Source organism: Diprion similis, chromosome 10 (assembly GCF_021155765.1).
Source record: "Diprion similis isolate iyDipSimi1 chromosome 10, iyDipSimi1.1, whole genome shotgun sequence".
Lineage (NCBI taxonomy): Eukaryota > Metazoa > Arthropoda > Insecta > Hymenoptera > Diprionidae > Diprion > Diprion similis.
In genome coordinates this window covers 10,531,114-10,548,275 of record NC_060114.1, presented here as the reverse complement: position 1 = coordinate 10,548,275, position 17,162 = coordinate 10,531,114, and the positions used below count along the sequence as shown (strand labels likewise).

Sequence of the window (17,162 nt, the reverse complement as noted above, 5' to 3'; positions counted from 1 at the left end):
CAGCGGAACTTTGTGGCCTGGTTGAAAAGAGAAGAGACTTAAGAGATTAACGGTGCGGAAATAAGAGAAAAGTTCAGGATTCAAAGAAACAGGGAGCTGCAAGGACGAGAGCGCGAAAGGGATCTGAAAGGGCGAAAAACGTTATCAAAAGTCAAGACTGGGTTTCGGTTCCCGGATCAAGGCTGGGGTGTAGAGTATCGAGCCAGGAAGTCGTGGATACTCGACAAAGAAAGTCCCTTTTCACTTAAATTCGCGTTCCCTGGAGGGAAAGCGAGAAAAAATAGAGAAAATAGGGGGAGGGTGAAGGAGAGAGAGATGAGCGAAATGAGGATAAAGGATCAGGTACAAGAGGAACGAAAATTCTGAGAAAGTAAGAAAGTGAAAGGAAAATCGAAGCGCACGAGAGTAAAATAAAAAGTAAGTTTGAGCTTTCGTCGGAAGGATGAAAGAGCGGAAAAACCAGCAGCGTATGTAACACACTGTGTGCGTGCATCGAGACAAAGTCGAAACAGCAAAGCAATTTCCGAAATGTCTGAGATGTCGGTGTCCGAAGCCCACGTTCCGCTGGTTAAGGGTGAATCGGATAGACCGTCTGGATCGAAAGCTAGGAAACGAGGAAAAAGCTGGAAAAAATAGGTTAATAATAAATATGGATGACCGGAAAAATCGGATCGAAAGCATTGAAGTTGAATCGCATGAAACGTTCCAATTTTGAAATCTTTTCTCAAGTTGTCGATGACTTATATCGAGTATTGCTTTATTCGAATTTTCTTAGAACCGTTTCTGTCACATCGTAAGACCGTTATTCCAGTCGTTCTCACGATTATATGACACAACTGACAATGCTGGAGACATTTTGCATAGTTTTTCCTCTTTTCCTAACTTTTGGTACAGACGGTCCGGTCGATTCGTTCTTAATACGAGCGACGACCGACCGTCAGAATACGTCGGATACTAAGCAGCAAACGAGGGACCTGGACAAGGGATGACTTCAACCGTCCGATTAGTCTCGACGAGGGGGTGAAACGCAACGAACGATTGTCAGAGCGGTTCGCCCTGAGATACGAGGGTTTTAGCGCCTGTTACGGAAAAAATAAAACCACGGCAAGACTGATTTTGAGGTTTGGCAAATTCATTCCCTTAGTCACGAAGCGCAGCGTCTGGAGGACATTCAAAAAATTGTTAATAACGTCTACTCATTAAAGTCCACTTTTTGTGGCAGTTTTCGTTCCGTAAAGTGACGCTTTATACGGCAGCGAACAAAGTTGCGGAATAAAGTCTTTATTCCGCAGTTTTGATGCGCAGTTCAAAGTGCGCATCCCAAACTGCCGAATAAAGTAGCTTCGTCGAACAGATCGCGACATAACCTCACTCTTCGTTTTGCTTTTCAATGCCCATACCGTAAAAAATATTGTCTGTGGCATGCCCGTAAACCGTTTTTTGGCTTGGATAATTTCAGTACTCGCTTCCGGCTCGCTTTCAGCTCGTCCTGAAATCTTTATGCTTGCCAAAAAAACAGCTGGTTTACGGGCATGCCACTTAAATAGCTATTGCTCTCCTCTCCTAATATGATTTATACAATGAAAATACCATGGCCCTGCATGTACCATAAAAGTACCATAATTTGAAGCTCCTGGTTCCATAATACAATCGAAAGACGTTGGCAGCGCTGATTTGTAATGAGACGTAAAATATGACGAAATATAAGATCCTATCATTCATTAACAAGTATTATTCGTTGTGATACGAACTCCCGTGGGATTTTATTCAGGCCAGGTGGGCAAGTAACAGAAATCAACGAGGACGAGCGATGGAAATGGAAAACGCTTTCAAGTTTTAGAATTTTGAGAGAAAGTACTTCCAACAACAAATTTCGATACAAGAACCAGTCGTTACGAGACGATTTTTTAAACGATGGAATCTCGCGAAAGGGACTTCAGAGATCACACGTCCTTCAGTTTAATTTACACAGCTCAACCCCCTCTATTACCAATTCGATTTTATGTACTTAGTCCTAGGATGGCCTGTATAATCATGTACCATCGCTCCGGTGAATATGCTGAGAGCTGAGAGCACTGCTCGTATAGCAGCCAGTGTACACTGGAGTGTTCATCGTTGGATGAAGGCTTGGTTTGAGTTGAGTACCCACTTAATGAACTTGCTGCAGTGTTAACGTCCGCGTCCTACAAATTGATCTAGCCTCTATTGGACGGTGCATATTATTAACAAAGCCATGCGCAGACTGAACGCAAAGTAATAAAACAGAAGTTCCACAAAACGAAAGAAGAATGGAAAATGTCAACATAAAATACTCATGGCATGACGTTGGTTTCAGAATCTCCGATTGCAGTACGACGATTATTACTATTCTTGAACAAAGTTCCAACTGCCACAACGAGACTCTTTATATGCATGGTATGTACAAATATGTGAGGGTAGTTATGCTTTGAAGTATCTATCGCAGTACCGCATTCGGACATTCATTATTCAACGTTATATATTTCTTGTACCTGCACAAAGTTTAATCAACGTTGAAGAGGTATGTTTCTTCAGTGCATATTCATCAGTAGTTTGTTCAAATCTGCATAACCTGACATTGAATTTTTAATCACTCGGTACTTGTAGAACAAAAACCGTTTCAAAGTCAGACGCGTTGTTTGGTGAATAATTTTATCAGATAAAGTTTTTTTTTTTTTTTGTTTTTTTTTTTTCTATTTATGAAATACTTTGTTTCCTACACATTTACTCGGTGTGGATGAACAGCAAGAAGTATAGTCGACCTCACGAAGTGCAGTTGTAAAAAATTGAGTAATGATACCAAACGTTTTACTGCCTACAGACATGACACAGCACAGCTAAGCGGTCGTTTGATTGCTTTATGAAAAGGAAATTGAGCGAGCGAAGTGAATAACCAAATGAGGAAATAACGATTCGAATCTAGTTATGGGCTCCATCGATAAACGAGACAAGTTGCTTAGTTTCGTGTTTTTTTTTTTCTTTATACTTTTACACAAACAAGATACGTGGACCACATTACGTGTAAAAAAAATTTTGCGACTTATCTCGTCGAAATTTAATCGATTTTATGATCAAATTGCTTTTCGAGGTCTAAAATATGTTCATTGCGCTAACAACCTTAGTAAATACGCGATGATTTTTAAGCATGAAGGTTTGAATTTCAAGATTCACTCTAATTTTTCACAATCCATTCTTTCCTTTAGAATACCAATGGCACTTACTTACTTTGCAATGGATTCATCGTAGACTTTTTACCTCAAAAACACTGCTGGCCATTCTCAATTTGGTAACTGCCTTCGTAAGTACACTCAATGTTACTTCGTGGCCAATGCAATATGTAGATAAAATACGCGATGGGATCAAGGAGCTCGAATGCAATGAAGGGCTTTACAAACACAGCTCGAGGGTTTGCTGGGTGTTCAAAGAACCCTCTACAAGTCGCAGGTCACGCAATCAATGCAGAATTTCGCGCTAGGGGGTGCGGAAAAGGTGCGACTATTGAGTCCAGACTTTTGTTCACCTCGAATGGATCTCGATTATGGAAGAGTTGACGTCAATTTCAGTCTGAATATCGTCTAGCATCGCAAAATTGGCTTGTTTTCAAGTTTGAATAAGAAGAAGTCCAGTTACTGATAATTATTTGTGCAATAATAATATTTCCTAACATTTTGTAATGCCACGAAACAACTACCAGTTCAATGTCGATGAATTACAAAAATTTTTTAGCTGTAGAATTGAGTGAATCAATTCGGATTTCACTTGACAAACCCTGATGTCATGATTTGTACTCTCTCAAGAATGCTTCTACAGATTTACATACTGAATGGTTTACGGAGTAAAAAAAAAGTATTTCACCAGGGAAAAAAATTTCTGCATTACTTCGCGAGAAACTCTAACGTGCAAGTCTTACTGAGAGAAAATGTCAAAACTTGGCACATTAATCATTCGACTGCGCATGCGCGAACTTTTTCAAATTTTCAGGCAGGCTGGACACCTAAAGTTTCAGCTATTAAACTCCGTTTATGGAGATGCGAATCTTTTTAGGTTAAACAGATGTCAGATAGTTGAATTTAGCGATCCGAGAAGACTAAGTTGAAGACTTTTCTTGGTAATAGACCGATAACCACGATGACTACTACGAGCCATCGTAACAACATAACTTTAATTCGCCACTTTCGATTGACTCTTTCAGTCACGGTGCGACGCTCAACATTTCACCTAAAAAATTTCCATGTCCTAGCCTTATCTCAACTGATTTACAATTTCAAATGATTTTTGCTACTACGTTCCGTCCAGAATCATCAAATTTCGATATTTTTTTCGATTTTACATCCACTACATTGGATCCGCCATCTTAGGTTTAGAAATGATCAAATTCTTACGATATATTCATGATCAGGAACCCCAAAAACCCCCCGGCAACAAAATTTAGGCCAGAATATTGAGTTAAAAAATGTCTGACTTGAAGGGTTAAGTTGGCTCCCCTGTATCGCCGACTAATAGAGTCTAAATTACTCCGCGCATGCGCAGTCAGACACTCAGTCCGTTAAGTTTCAGCGCTTCCTTCTCTCCCGTTAAAATGCAAAGTGAAAACTGCGTCGCGTTTTAAAGCTACTTGTCAGGTGGCATAAACTTGTTCCCGTGTTAGCTTGCAGTTCTCTGACTCGTTTTACGCTCATAACCTCATATGTGTACCGCGTGCGGCAACGCCAGGCAAAGGCCCCACTTCTTGTAATAAGTGGACGCGGCGGATATACGAGCGCAGCGCAAACGATAACGACTTCTGGCTCCGGCATGGTAAAATGGAGGTCTGCATTTCCCTGCGAGTCACTTCCGGCTTCAGCTGTACACAAAAGCCACGGATTCCTCGCTTCGACTCTTCGCTCGATATCTGAGCCACTTTGTTTGAAGTACGAACGAAACGAACGCGTGCAGTCATAGATGAAGTGCCAATTCCACCCCGGCCTCGACTGCATGCAGCCTTTCTTCTCTCATCTCTCCGCTGCAGTAATTTTCATGCCGCATTCACCAGCGTTTTTTTTTTTTTTTGTTTTTTTTTTTATTTTTTTCTACCCATCGTTGGTCTTCAGCATCGCGGCTACAGTTGACCTCGTCAAGCTTTAAAAATTTCGTGAAATACTGCGACCACACGTGTAACTTGATTTTTCGTTCTAATTTCATTCCTGAATTTATGGTAATAACTTTGTGATAATTGTGGCAATTTGAATAGAAATTTTGTTTTCTAATATTTTCAATAAAACCTTACACCTGACGCAGAGCAATCTAATAAACTTTCCGCTCTTTCGTCGTTTATTCGTGAAGAATAAACTGTTTCAATGAACAATTCGGTTGTTTCAAAGAAGTGAAAAATAATTAGAAAATTCTTAGAAATGGAATTATTTTCGTACACACGCGTCGAGCTTCTCTCTGAACGTTGAACTCGAATGCCGGGGTATAATTTTACAGTGGCAAGTTACTTAAGGATTGCAGGAGGAGTGTAAGGATCGATATACTAAATTTATGACAGCAATTAAGTCGAGCCAGTTTATCGCGCTTATTTCTGTCTACCACGACCGCTACGTCACAGGAGGTATTAGCGAAAATCACAGCACGGAAAGAAGACTTTTTTCAAATTTACAACCCCGCACAACTTGGCTCGCTTGCAACTAATTTTACGACGCTGAAAAAAATTTGGGGTGGCTTCGGGGGTAAGAAAAGCACGAAAGTTACGTCCCAGCGGTAGCGGCAGCTGCTTTGTTCGTTCCGTCGTTAGCCGATTGGATGCAATTCCATTTTTTCAAAATTCTTTCTTTTTTTCTTTTATGTACATGAAGTTCAATCAATTATTTATATCAAATGTTTTCACGGTAAATGTTTTCACCGCATAGTGTTACAAAAATGCGAAATTTTTCCATAAGTTGTTACAATTTTGTATTAACCACGTTTTTTATGCAAAATATATTATCATATATATATATATGTTGTCTATCAAGTTCTCTCATTTGTGGAAATTCGTATATATATATTCAGTAACGACATGATCGACGTATTTAAGATCAAGATAAAGAATCAAAAATATCTGTATACTTTTTTCATCCACCGCTATACATATATCCATAAAAATTAGACAAAAAGAAAGTCACAACTCTACATCTGAATAAAGGTGAAAAATTTAAGAGTACCAAAAAAATCTGTCGCATGCGATTTACGTAATAAATATCCATAACACAGAAGTTGACAGAGAAAATTTTATAATAACATGCACGACTTGTTATATAACGAAGATTTGATATCTTTCGTATATTTGCATTAGGTGGCCTATACCTCACATGCACGCTTAAAAGCAATTATCATTTGTCAGAGAGCAAAAATAGCACGCTCATGTATCCTTTTTTTATTTATTCATTTTTTTTATTTTTATTTTTTTTTTAAATTTTTTTTCTTCTTTGGTCGTAGCAACTTGACGCTTTTCAAGGTGCTTTTCGCTTATCTTTATGCGCAGTCGGGACGCTCATATCCATTTACGTTTATACTACATGAAAATAAGAATGATAATATTAATACCTTAGCCGGGTGGCATTTTTAAATCCTCTTTATGCCGTGCAGCAGCGCGTATTCATTCGAAAATACGAAGCGTGGGTTGGCCGGGGCTCGACCCAGGGTATACAACAAGGTACATTTTTCATCCCCATTGAATTTCAAATCCTTTCTTCTCTCTCCTTTGCGCGTACGATCTTATTTTTCACCCCGTAGATTTTTGCGATATTTTAGCTGAACCTCCTCCCCCCCTCACCTTTACCTTCGATATATTCTTGACGAGAGATTTCGCTTTTCTTTCTCGTCTCGGAATAACTGCGCCTCAGGGTTGCGAGGGTGGAAACGAAAACAATGTTGAACGAAAATGAACTCGAGAGATAACAAATTAATCGAAAAACGTGATAAAAAAAAAAAAAAAAAAAAAGAAAATGACTCGATCTGCCGAGGATTATTATCTGGTAAAAATACATAAAACCTGATACGATCTCGGGGTTGAAAAATAAATATCTGAAATATAAAACAAGGGTTAAATGTGACAGTGAAAAATGACGCAAGGATATACTTAATACGTCAAGCAAATTATCGCGTTGGCTATACTGAAAACAGTTTTCCACGCTGGCGTGATACACCGGCAAGGGTGAAACTCCCCGGCGTTTCGTTACCCTCCGATTTTAATCAAACTTGACAGAAATTTAAAGGGGATGGAAACGCATTTGACACGTGTTTTGTTACATCGGCGAAACATCATCGTTGAGGGGTGAAAATGTAAAATCAAATCGTGAAAATGGATTTTTTGTTTCCAGCACGTAAACATTTCATCCTTTTACTTTTCAATCATCGATTCCACGTAACTGAAACACATAATTTTTTCTACATGTTGTGGATGTAAATCTGACTCACTGTTATCTCGTTTGCTTCGTATTAAGATCATGTAGTACTCCTACCTTTACCGACTGAGCAAACTCTTCCTTTACTCCCTGTGTTAAACGTTCCAACACTCTCGGGATATGAGTAAGTTTCCTGAATCCTGCTATAAAAGAGCGTTTCACCGTCGAAATTTGGACTCTTTTCGTTTTTTTATTTATTAAATATAGTAAGAAAAAAAGTGAGCCTGCTCGGTCGGTAAGGGTAGGACTTGTACATGACCTTAAGCCTTTCGTTATTGCCACGAACTGAGAAAAACACGTATTCGTTCGTTAGTTTTGAAAGTGTTAGATTTAGAAATAGCGAAGGGAATGAGGAAAAAAATATCGAGAATGAATTGAGTAGGATTCTACCGGGACAAGGTATGATTGACATTTTTGAAACTGTGTTACTTTACTGCGTACATTTATATGGATGAATTTTTAACACCTGATCGATACGTCTTCTCACGAGAGTTACATATATAATGCAAATACAGATACAAATATACTCATAAATAATTCGAGTGACGGCTGCGACGTTAACACTGTGCTGAGAATTTAAAATTTTCAGATGAAAATACATTTGACTTTAAAATTTATTTTACCCAGACATCGGAGGGAACGCGTCGTTTCTTCATGCTTTGAAGCCTAGTATTCAGACAATTCTATCATTCTAACATGGAAAAAGTAAAGTTTGCTTCGATCAGGGACAAAAGAATATATTGCCGAGTGCTATTCAAAAAGCAACGCTTTCCATCTGAAGTCGTGTGAGATATTACTTTATACATATATCGATCACTTGAATTATGCGTTAATTAAGATTAAAACTTCAAAACACACTTCATTTCCAAGCATTATTTTTTTAATCAACAACGAAGTATAAATTTGAAATGTAGATTAAGGTTAAAATTGAACTGCAAAAAAAAAAAAAAAAAAAAAGAGAGAAAACGTCCCAATTTTTTAAATTCAATCTAAGAGTCCTATATTGTGTCTCATTTTCTTCGTTTTTTAATAAAGAATCACGTGGGCTGAAAATTGTTTTCCATAAGTTGAAAAAAAAGTAGTAAAAAATTAAAAGACGTATGTCGAGTAGAAAACGTAAGCTGTTCTCTTGCTGCGGAAAATTTAAATTCACGCGGGATGTTTTTTCACCCCCCGTTACGGAGGGTTTTTTTTTTTTTTTTATTTTTTCAAGGGTTAATTCCAGGCTTGATCGATATCTCTCGAGGATTGCAAATATTTTCAATGACACACGCAGGTGCATAAATAACAAGAGAAAAACTGCGGTGCTTTCGTGGCGAATTATGCCTGAAAATTGGCCGGAAGTTATAAATTGGAATACCAACATCCACGCGTACTTCCTTCCCTCTTCCCGAAGTAAGGCCGTAAAAACAATTCTACACGGGCAGGATCATCCGGTAGACTACATTCCTGAAATTGCCTCCTTAGGGGTGTATGTATGTAGAATCTGTATGCCTATATATAAATGTCTCCATATATGCACCCATACATATTTCGTAGGCATTCCAAACACACTTCTATATATATAATAAATGCAGTCCGGAAAATATCTTATAAAACTGACGGAAGTAGTGGATCCGGAATTCTCGACGATTTTTTCCGTTACGTTTAAAATGCGATATAAGGAAAATATTTTTAAAAAATCATCACTTTTCGAGTAATTGAATCCAAAAATTGTTTTTTTTTTTTTTTTTTTTCTTCTAGTAAATATACGGAAAGTTGAGAAATTTTTTAGGAGTCTGTACTCTGTAGATTATTCAATTTGTAAAAGTTGATTCTCAACCTCGATATGATGATCAGGGTTGTTTTCTTGGAAATGAATGTCAAATGATAAAAAGCAAATTTTGTTTACTTTTTGGGCAAATTGGGGATCCTCCTCGGAACGAATTATTTATACTGAAAATCTGTCCAACAAGATAAATAACAAAGTTACAAGTGATCGAGAATATCATAGGATACAGACGATTTCCATGAGCTTTAATTTGGAATTTATGTTAACGCTCGTACAAATGTTCTGTATACTTACTATGATTTTCTCTAGAGCTTGAAACTGTGTTATTTATGACGTTGAACAGATTTTCAATATAAACGAAATTTGTTCCGTATCATTTGACTCTCATTTCCAAGGATATAACCCTATTTATTATTCAATACACTGATATCCAAAATTTCCGCAATTCCGATTTAGATCAAGCACGCTTCACACACAGTATATATTAGGCCTGCAGCTTCAAAGGATGTATTGTATTACATTTCATGAAGTTCCTCGTAGTGGCATTGCAGCCTGGAACAAACTAGTCTACTCACGTTCTATACAAAGCCGAAATTTGACACTCCTCTTGCTTTGCAATGTCGACATTTCTACTTGAAAGCTTGACTGGATTTAGGATTTAACTAACTAAATACCGAGACTAGCAAACTGTTGTTCCTATTGTTGTTACGTGTAAAAATTACTCGCAAAAACTGGTAGAAACTTATGCATTTTTTTTCTAGATTAATTCGTTAACAAAAATGTTATTCTTATTGGAACTTCTGAAGTAGATAGTTTAAGTTGTTGGTTCTTGATTCCTTTACGTGATATGCTGTTAAAATATTGATCAGAAACGGATTAAGATTTGTCTCTGATCTGGATCCCCTCGAGGTTCGGTTGTCAGAGTGCAAAATACGATTTGGTCAATATCTAAACTCTGCAGTCTCGTCTCGTTTATTTCTATCCAAGTTAAAGTTACTTGGTCACATGACGTCCGCGTTTTTTCTTCCAAAGGTAGAAATACGATGCACGTATACGGATGTATAAAGTATTTTTCTACAATCGTTCGACTGCCTTTTGCCTTTTCTATTTCCTTTTTCTTTAATATCTAAGGCACGGTTCTGTACTTGTACGTGTATTCGAAGTCTTCAACTTCCGACATTTGAAAACAAAGTAGAAACAGAATAGAATGAAATTGCTTTAAATGAAATATAGAAAACACGATCAGACTTGTGTCTGGCATAACGCTAGTATTACAAAGTATTATTTGCAAGATATATTGGAATATTGAAAGCAGGTACCGCAGAAAACAAGGAATATTAAAGTAGCCCAAGGAAGTTTTTACTCTGACATTGAGTGCAGAATAAAACTTTGTGTCGGTATACCTGAGCGAAATATGCCGTGACTGTAGCAGCCTTTTCTACTTTTGCATGCACAGAGAGCATAGCGTACGTACCGCCTCCGTGAGAATCGATCTAACTGATCTGTATTGAATGAAAAAAAAATTTATATGATCATATGGTGAATAATTAATGCACTTATACGTATTATTAACGAGAATTTCATCGTCGTCGTTTAAAACGCGTTTCTTTTCACCGATATTGAAAGTTTTAGTAAGTTAAAGACCAAATATTCTACGGTTCTCATAAATTATTGATTATTAATAATCTTATACGATTTCTGAATTCGAGATACAAAATTTGCCCAACTGTCGAATCTCTTAATTCCTCAATCTAGGATCCGATAAACTGATTTTTTGAACGGAATTTTTTTTTCTAATCTCGAAGTCCTTTTGAACTCTACAAAAACAATTTAAAAGGCTCTAACTCTAAATTAAGAAGATAAAAAAAATCCATTTGTGTAGCTTTCTCGATTTGCTTTTGCAAAATACACCTTTTAAACTTATTTCCTTTGAAATTCTTTTCTTCCATGGAGTTAGGGTCTCTTAAATCATAAGGTCAGCTTTGCAGTAGGTTATATTTGAGTCACGCGCATTCGACTCAACGTCGTAAAGTATGACGTAGCTGATTACACCCACGTCGAGGAAATCTGCATACTCTGGAATATCCCAAATTGCATATTCCTCGCGCGTATCAGGCACGTGGAAGTGTGAATATCTTGAGATACTAGAAAGCCACATTCCCAGCACGTGGATGTTACTTCAAGTCATAGCAGTGAGAAGAGACAAATGTACCAGAAATCGACCTGATATCCCTTTCAGAATTGAATTCAATCTAGCGGTGGAAGAAATTTTTTTTCAGCCATATTTCAATTCCGTATCTTTCATCTACGATATCAGATTTTTCTAACAATTTTCCTAAACATATATCAAAAGTCGGATGCATGTCCATTACAGTGGATATGTACTAATATTTTTCAAGTTTTCGACTTTGTATTAAAAAAAAAAAGAGCTTACAGATTTTTTTTCATGACACTTCGTACTATTTTAAGAACATAAATATTTTTTTTTGGAAAAAAAAACTCAATTTTAAAAAGTATAAAATATGAAAAGAGAACGAAAATTATCGAGTTGGATTTTATGACAAAACCTGTCCATAAGAAAAAAAATTCAGTGAATGAAACTTATCTTACGAATTTTAAAAATTTATCTTTACTGAAACGAGCAACTTTTCTGGACGGGATTTTCTTTTTATGTTTCTTGAAGACACGTTAGTATTTGGAACGAAAAAGAAAATTCTTCCTAAAAACCAATCGTTTAGCTCAATTGTCATAGTTGTCGCAATAATTTAAATAAGTTACTGCAAGTTCCTTAGGCAAACACAGTTTGAAAAAAATTACCTAATTCATAAAATTATTCAAGAATTCTAGAATTTTTATATTTTCCCTGTTTGTGGATATCTTGAAATAATTACTCGATACGAGGCACGTTCATTGGCACGCGATATTCTTTGCCTAAATCATATTATACAATATGCTTCATTTATTCTTGTCATTCAGAATATCGATTTCCAGGTTTTGAACTCTGTGCCTCTTACTCGGCAGTCATTTATTATAAAATATAGGCGAGGTGCCAACAATGGATGATAAAATTTCCCGACCCTGATTTTTAATCAATAACGACGTCCACGAGTTTTATAATTCTTATATTCACGAAGTAACGTGATATTGCACGAGTAATTTGATGATTTCACCAATAAATTTTTTTGTCCATAAAAAATTATATAACTTTATGACGAAAGTGACGAAATAATTTAAAAAAAAAAGGAACAAATTTAGAGTAAATTGAAGGTGATTGAAATACTTTTCATCGGTGGTTTGAATACAGGGGCCTGATCCTGACCTGATATTCATCATGAATGTAATTTTGTGTATTCGTTACGAGATATTTCCCATTGAGGAAAGTGATTGAACGACGAAGTTGAAACATGTATTGAAAACCGATTATAGAGGACCGCGCAGCTCGGCGTGTATATAAGGTATTATATTCAGGGGTTAGAAGGGTATAACGTGATCGGGAACAAATGAAACGCCGTCGAAGAGACGATCCCTGATCCGAGGAAAAAGAGGGGTTCAAAGATTTATCGAAATTCTTCCCCTTTTCGCGTGGCACGAAGGATGAAAGCAGGGGTAGTAATTTTTCGAACAACTGTTCTCCGGAGTTTCGATACGAAGGAAATGATTCCCGTTCATATATAGAAGCGACCGGAAAACTTTCGATACGCCGCCCGTTTTGCAGAGAGAATCACGAAGCACAGGACGAAATTCGCAGGACTACAGGATCAGATGTCTAACGAAAGGGTGATCGAACGAGAAACGAGCTTCGATAATTTTCAAAATGCTTCTTCATTTCGCTTATGCAGGGGGAAGAAGACTTTCGATGCCCGACCAAAATGGGAGGAGAGAAAAGAAGGACGAGAAAAATGAAATAGGGAAGAGGAATAAGGGAGGATAAAGAATTTCAAACTGGCTTCTTCCTCACCCCGCAAATTGGGGGGAAGGGCTGCCTCGGGACGAGGGTGGCGTCGGGGGTAGATTGGTTGGCTGAAAGCGTCGACATCGTTCGTTCGTTCGTTCGTCCATTTTGAAACTGCGTTAGGTCGATAGCGTGGAATGCGAAATCCAAGGTATAACTTGTTCCTACGCACACGCGAGGTGACGCGATAAGGTTAAACCGAGAAGAAATTAGGGATCGAGTATCTGCAGAGAAAAACTTTGGAAAATTTGAATATTATCAGGCAATTTTGATAAGACTCTACGGATGTAGTAAGAATTTTTACAACGGTGAAAAGTAAGTGTTTGATACACGAATTTAGGCTTAAAAAAATTGTTCAAAACTGACCCAGCTTGTAGAACAATAATTTTACTATCGTTGCATAGAATGTTGTACAAAAATTTTTTTTTCCTACATGAATTCTCTAGAAATTTTCCTGATACGAATATATTGAAAATTAATTCAGATAATCACTAAAGAATGTATTTATTATGGGACAAAAAAACTTGAATGATAATTTGATATTTTTCAAATGTAATTATTAGCTAAGCTCAATTTATTCAGATTTTCAATTTTGAATTTGTTTTTCCATGGTGACGAAACATCATTTAAGTAACATCGAATTCAATCAATACTAATTTCCCTTTTAAAATATTGAACTGGGAATTTTTTTTTCAACTTCAGTTCCTCGCTTTTTCTTACGAACCATGTGAATTATGGAACGTACCGAACAAAGTACACGAACGGTCGTCCTCATCAGTCAAAAAGTATTCCGATAATGGAGATTGAAAATATCCTTCCTTCTCTGCATCATATTTCTTTATTAATATTATCTTGGCTTTTTCCCGACTGGCAGCTCTCACCTCATTGTAATCGATGTAAAAATTTTATAACAGATCTTTTCTTGGATCATTAGCACGAAGCGACTTGAACGCCGGAGGTATTATGTGAGACGAAAAACGTGATCGCGAGGTGAAACACCAAGTTAAGTATCAAGTTAAAGAGATCGGACAGAAATAGCACGAAAATATAAATTTTACGTCTATCGTCCAGCCATAAAGAAGCTCTTATCTAATGTCAGATAACCTGACGTAACACTGTGACGATATCGTCAGCTTGTAACCTTCAAGTCGAACAAACATCTCAATTCTTGTATAACCGTATCGACAAAGTTTTGAGTACCAAGTAAAAATATAAACACCAAGTACGATGTAATATCGTAGTAATAAAATATTAGTGTGAACAGTAACGCGAAACGGTTTACTTTTGTTTGCTTTATTTACGCGTCTCCGGATAAATATCACGTGAAAAATGGCAAGAAAACTGTCCGCCAGGTCGATCAATCGACAATCTGTTCCGGAATATGAAATTCGACTATCCGAATGCTGCACTGTGAAGAATATAAAATGCAGCTGATTTACTCGGATGGTTGAAATAATCCGAATGCATAAGTTAGTCATTGCGAATAGGCGAGAGCAGTTTTCTTGTTTAATAGCCAATTTTTCCCTCGATATGCGCAACGAGTGGCCGAGATACGTGAGGTGCATTCCTCTCGACTTGTTTCAACGAAATCGAATTCGTTCGACGTATTTTCTAGTAACAGTATATTCACAGCCATCTATAATGCCGAGAAAGAATAAAAATTATACAATTTCCGTTTCCGTCGATAAAATATCACCTGCATTTGCAATTAATTATAACGTCACACGTAACGATGATCGCTGTATGTATAGCCGCTATTATTATCGCTTCGGTATTCAAAATTTCCGTTTCGCACCAAGTGATTGGTTTCCATAGCTACCATTGCTCACGTTAATGACGTTGGGCCGTGCTTCCAAAGCGTGGCTTGTACGCGGTGTGGGTACTTGATTGCAAGTAGAGCGCTCTAAAGCCGGGTGTAAACTGTTATTACTAGTGCTTGTTCGCAAGAGTCAACGAGGAAAGGCGTCGCAGGCAGAACACGAGTGAATGAAAAAGCGTTGGATAAATTTTTCGTCGATTTAACCGTTGATTGAAATCGATATCAGCGGTGTGCAGCGGCTGTGCACTGCAGGGTGGATTTCATTAACTGTGTAAACAACGCCTTGCGCCACATCCCGCGACGTACACTTGCATTTAATCGATACTGCGGTCGTGAATTACGTTCCTTGTCACAGCCACCCCGAGTCCCTCATCCGCAAATGCTGCAAGGACGCTTCGCTGCGCCGCTGCAACTTTCCACCGATATTATACCTATGTATGGACCCGTTTTGGCGAGCACCAAGCCATGTCGCTCACGAGGAAGGGGCGGTGAAAAGTTAATTAATCCCCAGCCTTCGACATGCCCGTGTTATAACGCTGCAAAGTGGATATACGCAGCCGGTTCTGGATACAGATTCCGTTACCGACATTTAACTTAGTCAAGGCACGGACGATTTGATAGAATATTCAAGGGTGAGAGGGTAGCTCCACTCTGACTGACTGACTTTATTCTTCTCACGATTATTTTGTTGTCTAGAAATTATTGGACGATCGATACAGCGAGTTCTGGATACAGATTTAGTTACCGACACTTAATTTAGCCGAGACACAAATCCTTATCTAGAATATTCAAGGGTTGATAGTATCTCCACTGCGACTGACTGACTATATCGATAAAGTCAATCGGTCAGGGGGGAGATACTCTCCCACCCTTAAACATTCTACAAAATGGTTTGTGTCTTGGCTATGTGAAGTGTCGGTAACGGAATCTGTAATAGTAAAAATAAAATATAATAATAATGGATAAAAACAAATTCCCGAGAAGAATATCAATCTTTCACTCAAATAGTATCGGGCTCTAACCCCCAAAACCTAAGAAAAAAGACAAGCGATTTGCATCCTACAAAGGATCTGTTTATTGAATAAATTCGAATATTGATTAATTAACCTCAAAAAAGAAAAGTCGAAACATTGTACTTCTCCACGTTGAGTTTCGATCGCCATATCGGTAGCTGATATCAAATCGATTCGATACCTGCTATAGTTGTATCATAAAAGAAGACATATTTCATGCAGATACGCCATCAAAATTTTACGTCGATATCGCATGTCTGATTGGCTCTCGAGTGACGGTAGTTAATGGAAGTCTCTCACTACGTCATTTTCATAAGTCTACGAGTCAACCATTTCTGATTCAAATTGATGCTTTTCTGTGCAAGAATAGTTCCTTTGTACCTATATTTGCGGTAATAAGTACCCAGGAATTTGATATAGCTCCTTTATGATTTCAGCTAAAGATTTATCATGCAAGTACAAACCATTTGACTCGGAAAGTAAACAGCTTCTTAGTTATTTTGATTAATTTCTCAGTGCGATCGTATAAGTAGGAAAAGTCATGAACACCGTTATGACTAAGCGTCAGCTACGTTTTCCTGACTCCGGTACGAAGACGTTTCATTTATTTACGGTATGACAGTTTCGCGTGAGGACAACGTGCCGTGGGTGGCATACATCATGTAAGTCATGGAAAGGTTTATACCTCGTACAATAATGCTCGAAATGTGCACCTCCGCTGTTACCGGATGGCAAAGAGTCACTTTATGAGGTGTTAATAATTATAGTTTCTGGTTCCGTTTTCGGATTTAGGTTATGGATCGATGAACTCATCGTTACACTATAAACGCTATTAATTTTCACATCGAATGTCATGTCAAAACAGCTGTACTGAAAGCTTAAGAACAAGGGAAACTTATTTCACTACACCGTTCATGAAGATAAACTATTTTAGTATCAACAGCTGACAAGTTGACTGTTATTCCAAGATAGAAATGAACAAATTGCTGTCACGTAAGCCTACGTCGTAACTTTTTAATGAAGTAATAGTTTTGGCTTTCGTAGTGATGTGTAAAAGTAATTTCGAATTCAGTTAGAACATGGATTTGACGATTTGACGATGAGCTCTGAAATTGTTACTATCATCTATGCACTGTACGACATGCCGTTACTTTCAAATAGTTGC

At 37.6% G+C, this 17,162-nt stretch overlaps 1 protein-coding gene across 3 annotated transcripts in view; it reads right to left on the bottom strand.

Annotated features, from left to right (window-relative positions):
- The window catches only part of LOC124411105 (BAI1-associated protein 3), a 68,764-nt gene that overhangs the window by 47,266 nt on the left and 4,336 nt on the right, over positions 1 to 17,162 (bottom strand). The window lies entirely within an intron of this gene.